The 14,534-nt window shown below is 50.1% G+C and overlaps 1 long non-coding RNA gene across 1 annotated transcript; it reads right to left on the reverse strand.

Annotated features, from left to right (window-relative positions):
* Positions 1-700: 700 nt before the first annotated feature.
* On the reverse strand, positions 701-4,313 carry LOC112061024 (uncharacterized). The gene is made up of 2 exons (XR_010601184.1): positions 4,146-4,313; positions 701-2,359 (listed from the first exon to the last, which is right to left on the reverse strand). It is a non-coding gene; the product is annotated as an uncharacterized LOC112061024 (long non-coding RNA).
* Positions 4,314-14,534: the final 10,221 nt, after the last annotated feature.

The following is a 14,534-nucleotide window of genomic DNA, read 5'->3' on the forward strand; positions in this document are numbered from 1 at the left end:
GGGAGGCCACACCCCCTTTACCGGTCCATATGCTTGGAAGGAGCATTGAGAACGTTTGCACTTCCACCCAGAAAGTCTCCAAGTATGTCTCCATGGCCACAGATCAGATGGTACTCCTGATGTGTCTGTAAGGGCAGTGGGCCAAGCCTGAACATGCTAGATCCCACTGCAATGCCTTCCCAGCCTCAGTGATATTCAATACCATCTCTGTCAGCAACTTCTGGGTCATTGTCTGTATTTGGATGTGTTACAGGGGTAATAGTGTAATAGAGGAGATGGCAGGGGCAATGGCAACAAGGTGCCTTTGGTACTTATCATTTAAAATCCAATTAGGGAAGGCAATACATACTAAAGGACTTATTCAAAACACAAGGCACAGCCTGTAGAATAAACCCCAAAATCCAATCAATACCACGTTCCCAAGCATGGGTCCCACAAGTTTCTTTTTTTCCAGGTTATAATTTTTTGTTTCTTCACCAGGGTCAGTTCTTAATGTCTCTTGTAGTCAGGAATTCTTGGACTTTGTGGTTTCAAGGAAGCAAGTGTTCCTTCTTCTCTTTTCCTGAAACAGTGTGGTTTAGCATTATACAGGGGAGAGGTTACTAGCACATCACCCTGTAATGGTTTTGTGTCTTTTAGAAAAATTCAAAGCAACAGTAGGTCTGTCAGTGGACAAGGGAGAGGTTACTAGCACTTCACCTTGTCTTTTTTTCCTTTTTCCTGCTGTCCAGACGGCACAGCAGAACTAGAAGGAGAAATAGGCTTATCATTAGTCAAAAGGTCCTCCCGAGGTGGAGGGGTCTTTTTGCAGTGAAAAGCATGGGTCCAGGCAGTCAGTCCTTGGCACTTCACAGCGGTGTTGGTGGTTAACAGCACTTGGAAAGGGCCTTTCCAGCATGGAGCCAAAGCAGTCTTTCGTTGATGGACTTTACATAGACTCAGTCTCCTGGTTTCAATGAATGGCAGGGGTGCTAGGATCTTTGGGTAGCACTTCTCTACCTGTGAGAAAAGAAACCTAACACATTTCATTAATGCCTGGCAGTGTTTTGCAAATCTCATAGTTGCTCGGGCACATTTAAGCCCCCCCCTTGTCTTGGGGGTCAGCCAAGTTTTGGCTGTGGCCTTGGATGAGCCTGCAAGCTGTATTTTCCTCTCAGTTAACTCATTCTGTGCTTTTTCCTCTTCTCCCTTTCTCGGCTTCTTTTAACCTACAAAGGAAACCTTCACTCTTCCAGTAAAATAACTTTATTACAGAGCTTTGAAGCAACAAACCGGGACAAGCACACCCACTTTTGAGGAGTGCACTTGGTACAACCTCAGGTGTCTAATTGCTTTCCTCCCTCCCCAGCCCTCTGGCTAGAAATCTGAGGTAGCCAGAAGGATCCCATGGACAATATGGGGAGTGGGTTAACCTTCCATGTCCTTGCTTCCAAAGACTGTTGGTATGCAATTCTTAACAACAATTTTTGCCATAAAACACAAAAATAATCCCTATTGTGCCAGTAAATGCATGGTGCATTGAATGCTGTTCAGCTGGCATCCGTTTTCTCTGATGATCTGAAAAACAAAAGAACAGAGGTCTACCCCTTCTGGGGAGTCAGTCATTGCTTTTAAACACACAGTGATCTGAAAAAGATAACACAACCTATATTGGTAGGTTTGCATTTCCTTTACCTCTGCTACAATATACACTGCACATATTCTGGGAAAAATGCACACCCTATCCACGATTCAATTTCCACAACACTAGCCACATCAATTTCTATACAAGGTGTAACTATTTCTTTTGTGCTTACAAACACGGGGGTATTAAAGGGGCTAGTGGACTCCTCCAAATGCCCTGCCTGCAGCTGGTCACTGACCAAGTGCTGGAGGGCCTCCAGCTTTTCTAAAGGAAGCGGCCACTGCGCAACCCATACGGGCTCGTCAGTGAGCCAACGAAGGGGAGGGCCGTACACCTAATCATCAATATGGATGGTGGCAGTGAACTGTGTTAATAAATCACGGCCCCACAGGTTGAGGTGGACGGGGAGAATGATAGGCCGGATACGGGCGCGGCGGGTGCCTTGGGGCGCCCTAACCTCCAACCATCGGGCTCTTCGTTGTGAGTCCTGCGCCCCGCCCACACCCCAAACCGCCGGAGCCTGCTCTGTGGGCCAATGGGCGGGCCACTGCGCGGCGGCGATGACGGTGATGTCTGCCCCAAAGTCGATAACACCCTCGAACGGCTGATCGTTGAGGCAATAAATGCGTTTGAGTTGGGGTGCTTCAATGTCTTTAACGACTGCTGCCACTTGTGGGTGAATAGTGCGCTGGTCGGTGGACCCGAAGCCTCCGGTTCGGGGAACGTTTCTTCCCCCTGCCGGAAGGGAGTAGGGCACAAGTATGAGTTGCGCCCAGGCATCTCCCTGAAACAGCTGTTTCGGGAGATGACTCCACAGTTGAACATGGATAATTCCACCATAGTCCGAATCCACCACCCCAGGCACCACAAACAGGCCCTGTTTGCTGGCGGACGAGCGGGGTAGGACAAGGCCCACCATGCCCTCCGGCAGCGGGCCCTGAATCTGGGACGGCATGAGGAGGACCTCCCCGGGGAGACTGATATCCATATTTTCCTGATTAACAAGGTCAATTCCCGCACTGCCCCTTGTGGCGGCGGGGGCGTCGTGCACGGAGAGGGGCGCGGCCTTGGGTCTCGGGCTGGTCGCAGGCCCGCCTACTAGTTTCCCGGGGGGTTGTCTCGGTTAGCAGCCAAGACCTGGCTGTCACCCCCGGCCAAGCGACACTGCGCAGCCCAATGGTAGCCCTTTTTGCATTTCGGACACAGCGTGCGGGGCCTCTGGTCTGTCCGGGGCTTGGGTTTGTTTTTACACACGCCCCCCCCAGGGGCCCGACACTCCCGCCAAAAATGTCCGGGCTTCTGGCAGTTAAAGCAGTTCCCCTGAGACTTCTGCCCCTTGTGCAGGGCAGCTGCCAGCAGGGCCATCTGATGGGTCTGAGTGCCTACGTCAGCACACGCCTGCAGCAATTCTGCCAGGGTATACCCGGGGCGCCCGACCACTGCCTGCATGGCACGGCGGCAGTCTGCATTGGCATTTTCATAAGCCAATTTTATCATTAGTTCAGTCTGGGCTTGCGGGTTATCAATCTGCCTCTGGACTGCCTCTTGGAGGCGGTCAATAAACTGGTGGAACGGTTCGGCGGCACCCTGCCGAGTAACCGCAAAGGACTTAGAGGACTCGCCCGCAGCGGGGACCCTGCGGAACGCTCGACGGACACACTGGCCAATGATGGGAAAAGCTACCCGGGGCGTGCCCACCGCCTGCTCGGGGATGCTCGAAAACTGCCCTGTGCCATATAACTGCTCAGCGAGATAGGCCCCCCCACCTTGTGCTGCTGCTGCAAGCGCCTCTCGCTGGTACTCGCTATCCCACACAACGTATTGCGCGGGAGACAGCACCATGCGACACATGTCTTTCCAATCTTGGGGGAGCAAGAAGTAACTGTTTGACACACCTTCCAAGATCTCCAGGGTGAAAATGGACCGCGCCCCGGTCTCACGAACCGCCTTGCGGAGCTCGCGCAGAACCGAGTAGGGGAGAGCCTCCCAGTCCACTATCTGCCCCCCATTTCCATTATCCCGCCAAGAGACGGGAAACGCCTCGAACCCACACTTGGATTCCTCGTCGGTCAAGAGACCGGCCTCACGCGCTCGCCGCACCGCCGCGGCAACAGCGCCCCCCCGCCCGACCGGTAGGCAGGGGGGCGCCGCCACGGGCGGCGGCGCAGGGAGGGTCAGCTGCGGGCAGGAGGGGGGTGGCCCATCACCTGGGGGCAAAAGGGGGACCGGCTTGAGGCCGTCTGGGCCAAACCCCTCCAGCGCCTCCTTACAATGCTGCCAGAGCAGCAGGTGCTGAACTGGGGCACGGGGTTCACTATACAAGGCGATCCCAATCCGTATCCAATCAAAAAGCTGTAAAGACCCGCAGTCAGGATACCAGGGGCACTGGCGATCTATTTCCCTTAGAAGGTCCTCAATATGAGCGACCGAGACAACAACACATGATCGCTGCCTTATATTCTTTTGTAACTCTCTTGCGTGCTCCTTCTGGGCACTGGAAAGTCCCCCCCCCCATACTCACGAATAAGGGGCGGCAAACGGCCGCGGGGTGCACTTGGCATATCCAGCCGGTGAGTAGAGGGGTATCACGTCGGGGTCACCAGCTGTGGTGACGACACAGGAAAGGAAATAGAACACCAGGTTTCTGGTAGCTAGAGAGCTTCGAAAGCCTCAAGCAAAAAGCCTCCCAGGAAAACTTTCCTGGGGTTTTTATTTCTCTCCTTACTTTGTTTACAACTCTTCTTAGTGGTTACATTATTGCGCATAGAAAAGCCAGGCAGTATACATGCACATAAGATAACGAACCCATCTCTTGAGCGCGTGAACACCAGCTGCGAGGGTACAATCAAATCAGCCAAATAAGTTTCCCAAACACAAACGCTGGATTGAAGGTCACTCCTGCCTCATAGCCATGGGAGCAGTTTGCCGCGCCTGTGGGCTAGCGATTCGGGAGCTATGCGTCCCTACACTTTTGAAAATTTGGATGCCTCAGTTTCCCCATCTGCAAAGTGATATAACCACTTATCACAAGTGCTGTGAGGCTTCATTCCCATTTGTACATCACTCAGAAATACTTGGGTGAGAAGTGCTCTAATTGCAAGTATAACTTTTTATACTAACAGTGCATGGTGGGTTGGCTAATAATATGGAGTCAACATGCTCCGTGGAAAGGGAATGACTTACCGGTATATTGCTTTCCAATAAATAGAGGGACTGAGAAATTCACTGTTTAACAGAGATGGATGTTTCAGAAAGGAGGAGCAGAGCTGTTGCTGTGGGTCTGATGGTCACTTTGGGAGGTTTTGTGATCATTGGGCATACAATTGTGAGCTTGACTGTAAAAAGTGAGTGTAAATTCATAAATTGTCACAATAATGTGTAACAACAAATGCTGAAGGGATGAAGTGCAAAAGTGACCCACCCAGACTCGATTAGTCTAAACAAAAAAGCTTCTTGCTATAACTCAAGGACTGTGTTAAGAGCATGCCTGGTAAACAAGAGACACCTAGACCCAGAAATCAGAGAGTGTTGTGTGTGATCCTAGTCCCCCCTGTACAGGGCCGGCTCCAGGCACCAGGCACCCAAGCACATGCTTGGGGCGGCACCTGGTAAGGGGCGGTGGGGGGAGTGCGGTGCGGCACGGCATTCCGCGGGGGGGGCGCTCGGCGGGGGGGGCTCTGGCGGCGCAGCGCTCGGCGGGGGGGCAGTGCTGGGGGGGGGTCCGGCAGCGCTCGGCGGGGGGCGGGGGCGGGCTCCGGCTGCGCGGCGTTCGGCGGGGGGGCAGCGCGGGATGCGGCGCTGGGGGGGGTGGCGCAGCGCGGCGCTCGGCGGGGGGCTTTGGGGGGCGGTGCTTTTTTTTGCTGCTTGGGGCAGCAAAAAAGTTAGAGCAGGCCCTGCCCCTGTATTCACACCCGACACACTACTGCAAAGATTTTTGTACAAAATATGCCTGCACCAGGTAAATCCTGAACACCACCTGGGATGTGAGCTTTTGTCTTCCACTTGCCTCCCCCAGTGTGTCCTTTTTCTTCTACACCTTATTTCTTTTCTTTCCTATCTCTCCCCTTTTCCCTTCTGTCTAATAAGAGTCTGGCTTAGCCAGCCAAGACTATGAATTTTGCAACACTGCTGTAAGCCTGTGACCAGAAAAAGGCAGCTAAATGCCAGGGCCTAAGCAGTCCAACGCTGGTACAAGTTTGTCAGGTCTCATAATAGCTGATCAGACCATGTGTTTCTCCAGCAATGAGATTGCAAGTGAGAGTCAACACCAGAGACAGAAGCTGCATTTTTACTTTGCTGTTCTTTTCTCTCCCCTTTGTGTGTGTTTGTCTTTTGTCTTTTAGGAAATGGGATTGGACATTAACTCCAGTCCCTCTGAACTAACTTTTTCTTTTTTCCCCAAAGGACAGTTATTGCCCTCTTTGATACCAGGGCCGGCTCTAACTTTTTTGCTGCCCCAGGCAAAAAAGAAGAGCGCCGCCCTGCCGTACCCCCCCAAGCGCTGCGCCGCTGTACCACCCCCGCGAGCGCCGCGCAGCCGACCCCCCCCAGCGCCGCGCCGCCGAAATCTCTGCCCCCCGAGCACCACGCTGCCCGAAGCCCCGCCCCCGAGCGCCGCACAAACTCCTGCACCCCAGTGCTGCGCCACCTGAAGCCCCGCCCCCTTCAAGCACCGCGCCGCGCCGCCGCCCCCCACTCCAAGCGCCACGCCGCTCCCCCGCCCCCACCTCCGAGTGCCATGCCAGCTCCCGCCCCCCCTCCAAGCACTGCGCTGCGCCAAGTCCCTTCCCCCTCTGAGTGCCGCACCACGCCAGCCCCCGCCCCCCCAGCGCCGCGCCACCCGAAGCCCTGTCCCCTCCGAGCGCCATGCCGCCCGAAGCCCCCCCCCCCGAGCGCTGCGCTGACTGAAGGCCCGCCCCCCGAGCACCGCGCCGCTGAAACAAAAATACCCCCTTCCAGTGCTGCCCCGACGAACCGATAAATAAATAAATAAAAACGCGAGTGCCGCCCCGCCCCAAGGTGCCGCCCCAAGCACATGCTTGGTCGGCTGGTGCCTGGAGCCGGCCCTGTTTGATACCATCTAAGAGACTGTCAAACAAGGGGCTTTTTCTGCCTAGCTAAAGAGGAAGGGAGCGAGGGATGCTGTGAAAATGAAAGCCTCACTTCATACTTTACATTTCAGATGCTTTAACCTTTTATTTAAGATACAGAAAAGAAGGAAAAATAGTTGAAAGGATGGTTACTGGTGTGTTTGCCATGGAGCTAAGCAGGCTGAGATCTCTGTACACCAAACGCTGAGCATTGTCTGACACTGTCTAATGTTGGACAGTGGCTGGCTTATGTGAACACCTTTGGCCCATATATTCCATCTAAATGAATACAATGGAGGTCTCTTAAGGCAGGAGGTTGTGTGATAAGGCACACGTCTCTAGAACAGGTTTTACTGTAGTTCCTCTGGCAGATTGAGAATCACCCTAGGGCTCCAGAGGCCGAGCTAGCCCATGCTAAACTGGGGGCTGAGACACAGGGCTTTAGGAAGGGTGTGGAAAGAGTGGTGAAGCCTCAGCAGAACTCCGTGTGAGATGGGAAGGGTTTTTACAGTACCAAGAGAGAAACCCGAACCCAATAGAGAGTGATAGATTCTAAGCTTCATGTACTGTCTACCGTCCGTCAGTGATTTCCTATATAATCATATAGGAATACAGGAAACAGGACTGGCAGAGACCTCCTGGGTCATTGTGTCTAGTCACTGCTACCACGGACATCCCCATAATATAATCCCATTCATAAATTTATGATGCTCCATCCATTTTTAAAATCAGGATTGGATGTTTCTCTAGAAGGAATTAATTCAGAGATATTCTCTGGCTTGTGCTAGGTAGGAAGTGATCCTAGATGAACTGTCCCCTCTGATTTTAGAATCTATGACTCAGAACTAGTTGGGTTGTTTGCCTGCCTGCTCCTCTTGGCAGACTTTTCCAGACCCTCATCCTTCTGACGGTTAGAAACCTTCTTCTAATGTTCAGCTAAATTCATTCTTAGAGGCTTGGATCATTCACATAAGCATCTGAACGTCTGGATTCTTATCTCAAATAGAATGCCCATTCCAAACCTTTGAGGTTCACTTGTCATATAATGGTTTGCTTTACTGCTTTAATGGTTTTCTGTGATCACTTCCTATATGCATCAGTCTGCAATATTCTCTCAGAAACATATACTTGAGCAAATATGGAGTTCACTGGAGTGGACAGCTATGATAAGGGGGCAGGGGGAGATTTAGATTGAAAGACAGTGGGGCTTGCATACTTAACTCCATTAGATGTTTTTGAATTTCTCCCCTCTGGCCCCTATTCGACCAGGAGATGAGTGTCTCCAGGCCCAAGTGATTTCCAGACTCTGAAGAGCCTGGGTAACAATAACCCAAGGCACCCACATCAACATTTAAGCAACTGTAATCCACAAAGGAAACAAGAACGACCCCGCTCTGTATCACACTTTGTAAATGAATCAAGATTTCATACTTTTTTTGAAGCTCAGACATGGCCTCTGCTCAGCATCAAACCCATTGACTCCTATGTCTGGAATGAGAAATAATCCATAAGCCTTGCCAGAAAGATCCCAGTCAAAACCCAGTATTGCCCGGCAGTTTTCATCGAACAATACAAATCATTTCCTCACATACAAGGGCTCCAATTCTAATGGCTCCACTTTCCCAGCTTGGGTCTGACGACAGAAATGTGTCCCGTGCACGTTCGGAAAAGGCAGTGCTCAGTCGCAGGGCAGCGTGGATTAGAGAGAACGCAGTCACACACCAAACTCTGTGTAACAAACACAGTTACTTTTCAGCATCAGTCACTAGTGCTACCGTAGCTACTAGAATCAACGTGCAGTTCAGTCAAGACTTAACAATGCAATCATTCAAATTATTCCCGTCTACTGCTTACCATTTAGCCCTATGCAATCTAATCAACAACCTCACCTGATTAATAGGTCTGTGTAATTGCTTTTTTAATTATTGGCATGCTCTCTGGATTTATCAGTTACCATGGTACGGTACTGCTGGTCAAAGGTGGATCGGTTCGAGGACTGCTAATTCATGCATCAGTGTAAAGGGTCTAGGATAATGAAATAATGGGATTGCTCTCTGATCCTTCCAGTGGTCTCTCAGCATTTTAGACAATCTCTTTCGCTTTCCACAGGCCACGACGACCCCGCTTTGCTAGACTAGCTGCTCCTTTAGTGCCTTATCCTGCTCCCATTCACGTCCATAAGCATTTGGACACTGCCTTCAGTGTTGGGAAGTTCAGCCCCATAATGAACAGTCAGCTCTCAGAAAACCAGGGACATGCCCAGCACAGCTGAATGTCTGGCCTCAGCAATGACGCTGTAAAGGTCATAGTCTCTGCTTTAGAGGAGCACATTAAAAACAGATGCTCTGTGTTTGTTAATAGGCACTGGGCCTGATCCAAAGCTACGGAAGGCAATGGAGAGGGCCCCGTTAGCAAAGAATTGTTCATTTTGACCTGGATGTCTAGTCACGGATTCATGCACAGGGTTTAAGGCCAGAAGGGACCATTAGAGCACCTAGTCTGACCTCTTGTGTAACACAAGCCGGAGAGCCTCACCTAGTTACCTGTATTGAACCCAGTCAGGTGTGTTTGGCTAAAGCACACCTTCCAGAAATCATCCAATCTCCCATTTCCTGCCCAGCTCTAATGTAACTCACTGCAGGCACCACTCCTCTTCTCCCACCTGAGTCCCATTCTTTCCAAGTCCTTCCCCTAACTGTTCTTCTGCTCTCCAAGATCCACCCAAGTTAGTTGTCTGTATTGCGTCTCGGGTTTTGGTCCTCATGGCTTGCCACACTGTTCCTGGCAACAGGAGCTTGGCTCTGTCCTGCAGGATCTCAGGTGATGGCAGGGGATTGCCTTTGCCAGGTATGAACCATTGTCAACCCCAAATCATGAGTCAGACCTGAAAGGCTCATGAGATTGGCTTAGAAATCATGAGCTTTAAAAAAAACAAACACACACACACACACACATTTTAGGGGTTTTTTTATTTGCCATCTGGCTTCTGGGCCTTTAGGGGGTCACATTTTCAAGTTTTTCTCCACAACCATGAAGGCTAGAAACAGAATCATTTAAAAATGAAAGTTGAGATTCTACCCTAGTCACAGGCCTCCAGCAGCAGGGGCTTTAAGGAAAGAAACCCCTCCAGCTATCCCAAGAGTCATGCAAGTTGGCAACACTGCACAGACATGCCAGCCGTGCCTGCACACCGAGCTAGTGGCTGCGTCTTGCCCCTTGGGGTTCTTTACAAAACTACTGTCTCATCTGCATGGCACATCAGGAGAGGATTCAGACAATCTGACTAATGAACAGCACATTCATTCTCTCAAAATGTCCAGTGCGTGGCAAAATATACTGCATTGTCCCTCCCCACCTCAACAATTCCCTACCCCAGTGTATTTTTATTATAGCAGTAATGGCCTTCTTACAGAACGTTTCCTGAGAATGACTAGCTAGGGTTAATAGCCTGAGGCACAGCCATAGGCCATCAATTCTTCCCCACCATCATTAATCACCAGGAGATAACCTGTGACTTAATCATTATTACGTCAAATGATTTTTTTTTTTTTGGTCTGACCCTTCTATGAAGTGATGTGGCAAAAGAGGAATCAATCTTGACGCCTGGTGTCACAGAAAGGGATTGTGGTTTGTGTTGTTTTTTAAACACCCACTAATTCAGGTCATGCTGATTCACTAGCTGAGCTGTGTCTGTACTGCCAAGGTGAGTAGTGACGAATGCGTGGTTTTCTCACCACCAGCCCCCACTAGGTACCTCAGCTCTGATACCTCGCCAGTTTATATGGTGTTCAAATGCTTTCTTCAAAGATTTCAGAGTAGCAGCCGTGTTAGTCTGTATCCGCAAAAAGAAGAACAGGAGGACTTGTGGCACCTTAGAGACTAACAAATTTATTAGAGCATAAGCTTTCGTGGACTACAGCCCACTTCTTCGGATGCATCCGAAGAAGTGGGCTGTAGTCCACGAAAGCTTATGCTCTAATAAATTTGTTAGTCTCTAAGGTGCCACAAGTCCTCCTGTTCTTCTTTCTTCAAAGAGAGCTTTTCGAATGCTAACTTCCATGAATCCTGCCTGATCGGCACAGGAAATGCGTCTGGGAAGAATGTGGCATTATATACAGATTCCAGGTGTATGGAAAAATACAGCAAATCCTAATTATCTGTATGGGGCTGCAAATCGCAAAGGAGCCTAAACTAGGTGCCTCAATGAATTAATTTCAATCTAGGCGAATTCCATTGAAATCCAATAGATTCTGGGTGCCTAATCCCCTTAGTTGCCTATGAAAGCCCGTCTGTGAGCTTTATTTGCTAAGATCCATGCAAGCCAGGGTGTACAATAGTGGATATGTCTACACTACAAGTGGAGGTGTAATTTCCAGCTCGGGTAGATATACGTGTGCTAGCATTGATCGAGGTAGCCTGCTAAAACCGGCAGACTAGCTGCAGCTGCACGGGCAGCGGGACAGGATCACCAGCTACGTACAACCCGACCCGGGACCGTAGGTATGTACGCAGGCAGCTAGTCCTCCCCCGTAGCTGTGCTGCCGCAGCTACATTACTATTTTTAGCGCAGTGAAGAGAAAGTGAGTGATGGAGCTGGGAGGAGTTATTGAACAGGGCAGGAAGTAAATATCAGAGATCCAGAAACAGAACCTACACAAGGATATGGGGGAATGCCCAGGAACAGAAAGGAATGTGGGAATCATGAACAGCGAAGTGGGGAAGGTAACAGTATAGACTGGAGCAAGGAAACACCATCAGCCACATCTTAAAACATGAGACTGGTTATAGGGCCAGATCCTAGGATGCATTAGGGCTGCTTTGTGCTGTTTTCTCAGTGCTAAGATGCCCTCAATCCAAGGAGGAGTCACCCTGCTCTAGGAGGATTTGCAGGTGGCATGGAGCTGCTGTAGCAGCTCCTATACCCCCACTGCTCAGCACAGACACTGGGAGCGTAACCGAAAATTCCAATGGGTGGTGGAGACTGCGGGAACTGTGGGATAGCTCCCCACAATGTTGATGCTAGCCATGGTAGTGAGGACGCACTCCGCCGACTTAATGCGCTTAGTGTGGACATAGGCAATCGACTGTATAAAATTGATTTCTAAAATTCGACTTCTATAAAATCGACCTAATTTCGTAGTGTAGACATTCCCTGGCCTCTGTTTGCCGGAAGCTGGGGATGGGCGACAGGGGATGGATCACTTGTTGTTATTGGCCATAAAATTATCCAGCCCATTTTTTACCTGTTCTGTTCATTCCCTCTGGGGCACCTGGCATTGGCCACTGTCGGAAGACACGATACTGGGCTAGATGGACCTTTGATCTGACCGTTCAACAAGGACAAGTGCAGAGTCCTGCACTTAGGATAGAAGAATCCCATGCACTGCTACAGACTAGGGACCAAATGGCTAGGTAGCAGTTCTGCAGAAAAGGACCTAGGGGTCACAGTGGACGAGAAGCTGGATATGAGTCAACAGTGTGCTCTTGTTGCCAAGAAGGCTAACGGCATTTTGGGCTGTATAAGTAGGGGCATTGCCAGCAGATCGAGGAACGTGATCGTTCCCCTTTATTCAACATTGGTGAGGCCTCATCTGGAATACTGTGTCCAGTTTTGGGCCCCACACTACAAGAAGGATGTGGAAAAATTGGAAAGAGTCCAGCAGAGGGCAACAAAAATGATTAGGGGTCTGGAGCACATGACTTATGAGGAGAGGCTGAGGGAACTGGGATTGTTTAGTCTCCAGAAGAGAAGAATGAGGGGGGATTTGATAGCTGCTTTCAACTACCTGAGGGGGGTTCCAAAGAGGATGGAGCTCGGCTGTTCTCAGTGGTGGCAGATGACAGAACAAGGAGCAATGGTCTCAAGTTGCAGTGGGGGAGGTCTAGGTTGGATATTAGGAAACACTATTTCACTAGGAGGGTGGTGAAGCACTGGAATGCATTACCTAGGGAGGTGGTGGAGTCTCCTTCCTTGGAGGTTTTTAAGGTCAGGCTTGACAAAGCCCTGGCTGGGATGATTTAGTTGGGAATTGGTCCTGCTTTGAGCAGGGGGTTGTACTAGATGACCTCCTGAGGTCCCTTCCAACCCTGATATTCTATGATTCTATGACCCAGCATGGCCGTTCTTATGTTCAGTAGCAAATCACTGCCCCTGGAGCAAGGGAATTGTGGGAAAGAGGGGCATTTCTGTGCTTTAAAGCCTCTCAGGGCTTCATCGGAGGGTTGCAGCTTGCCAATCAGGAGGTGGTTTACAACTGCCACAACTGAAGATGAGCCCTAACCTCCCCAGACCTCTTGTGACAACATGTCTGGGCCTAATGGCACAATGTAGCTCTCTGGTTTGGTGTCACAAGGATTAGGATGGCCCAAAGAAATAGGGGGAAAGTTTATCTCCACCACCGTGTGAGGTTTCCTGTGTTTGTTGTATATTATATAATTATATTATGGTATTGCAGAGAGCAGGAAGCCATCAGATGAACCCACTCCTGTCATGGCCTTGATAGGACAAAAGACCTACAGCTCATCTCCGGAGAGCTATTGCAATGGGTTGTGTTACCAAAGCATTACTAGCCATGGAAGGAGAAGAGTTAAAGAAGACTTCACTGAGGTATTTGAACTACGAAGGGCACAGTAAAAGCTGCTCTCTCATTTTATACCCTCCCATAAGAAGAGAATAAAGGGATCACTGGTGATGTTAATGGCTAATGCATTTAAAACAAATTAAAGGAGATACTTCTTCATGCAGTGTGTCGTCAGCCCGTGGAATTCATTACCGCAGGAGGTCACAGAGTCAAATGCTGTGGCTTGATTTAAAAATGGGCTGGATAATTTTATGGCCAATAACAACATTTGTAGCTATGGCTGTTAGATACTGCGGGAGTAGCAGCAGCAGTAATCACATCTCATGCTTCACTCAGCTGATCACTGCAGGGGCGTGATGAGATGGATAAACCCCACGCTGGGGGGTGGGGGTGGGGCGGCGCAGGAACAACTCTGAGCTCAGGAAGCCCTGCCCCATCAGGCAGGAGAGATTTACAAGGGAATCTTTTCAGCACAACAGAGCAGTGGGCGGAGAGATACAGGGCAGGGTTGCACTCACTGCAATGGGGTGATGGTGCCAGGAGGGTATCCTCAAGAAGAGAACCAGGACTCCTTAGCCAGCAGAAGTCCATGGGCTGGGTTGCCAGGATGTTGGAGGCAGGATACTGGCCTTGATGGGCCATTGCTCCAAACTGACATTGCAAAGCTCATATTCATGTGGGATACAATGTGGATATTATTTGCACAAGCCTAATTCCTACCTCATTTTACTATTGCTTCCAGAATTAGCTCACACCTTTTAGTGTCTCCAAGCCAGGGCAGTGCCCACTCTTGATAAAACTGGGACATTGACTACACGTGAGTTCAGCTGTTTACTCCTGGGAAGGCTAAATGGCTGGGATGCTGATTATTCTGGTTTTCCGGGTGGCCAAAGCACTGGCTCCACAATAAAAACTAGACATGGGCCAGGCTGGGTTTGAGCTATCCCCACATGCAGGGTGTTTCCATCTCCAGAGAACTGGCTTAGACCCATCTCTATTACATACATAAGAGCAGATTGTTACTCAGAGGAACATAGGAATTGCCAGTCTGGACCAAACCCAAGATCCATCTAGCCCAGTATCCTGTCTCGGATAATGACTAACACCAGCTGCTTCAGAGGAAGGTTCAAGAAACCCTACAAAGGGCAGTTATGGGACAGGAAATGGCCTTCTGACCCCAGTCGATTAGAGATTAGCTCATGCCCTGAAACTTGAGGGTTTAGATCCCTTCCTCAACTC

This window comes from Chrysemys picta, chromosome 5 (assembly GCF_011386835.1).
Source record: "Chrysemys picta bellii isolate R12L10 chromosome 5, ASM1138683v2, whole genome shotgun sequence".
In the NCBI taxonomy this organism is placed as follows: Eukaryota; Metazoa; Chordata; order Testudines; family Emydidae; genus Chrysemys; species Chrysemys picta.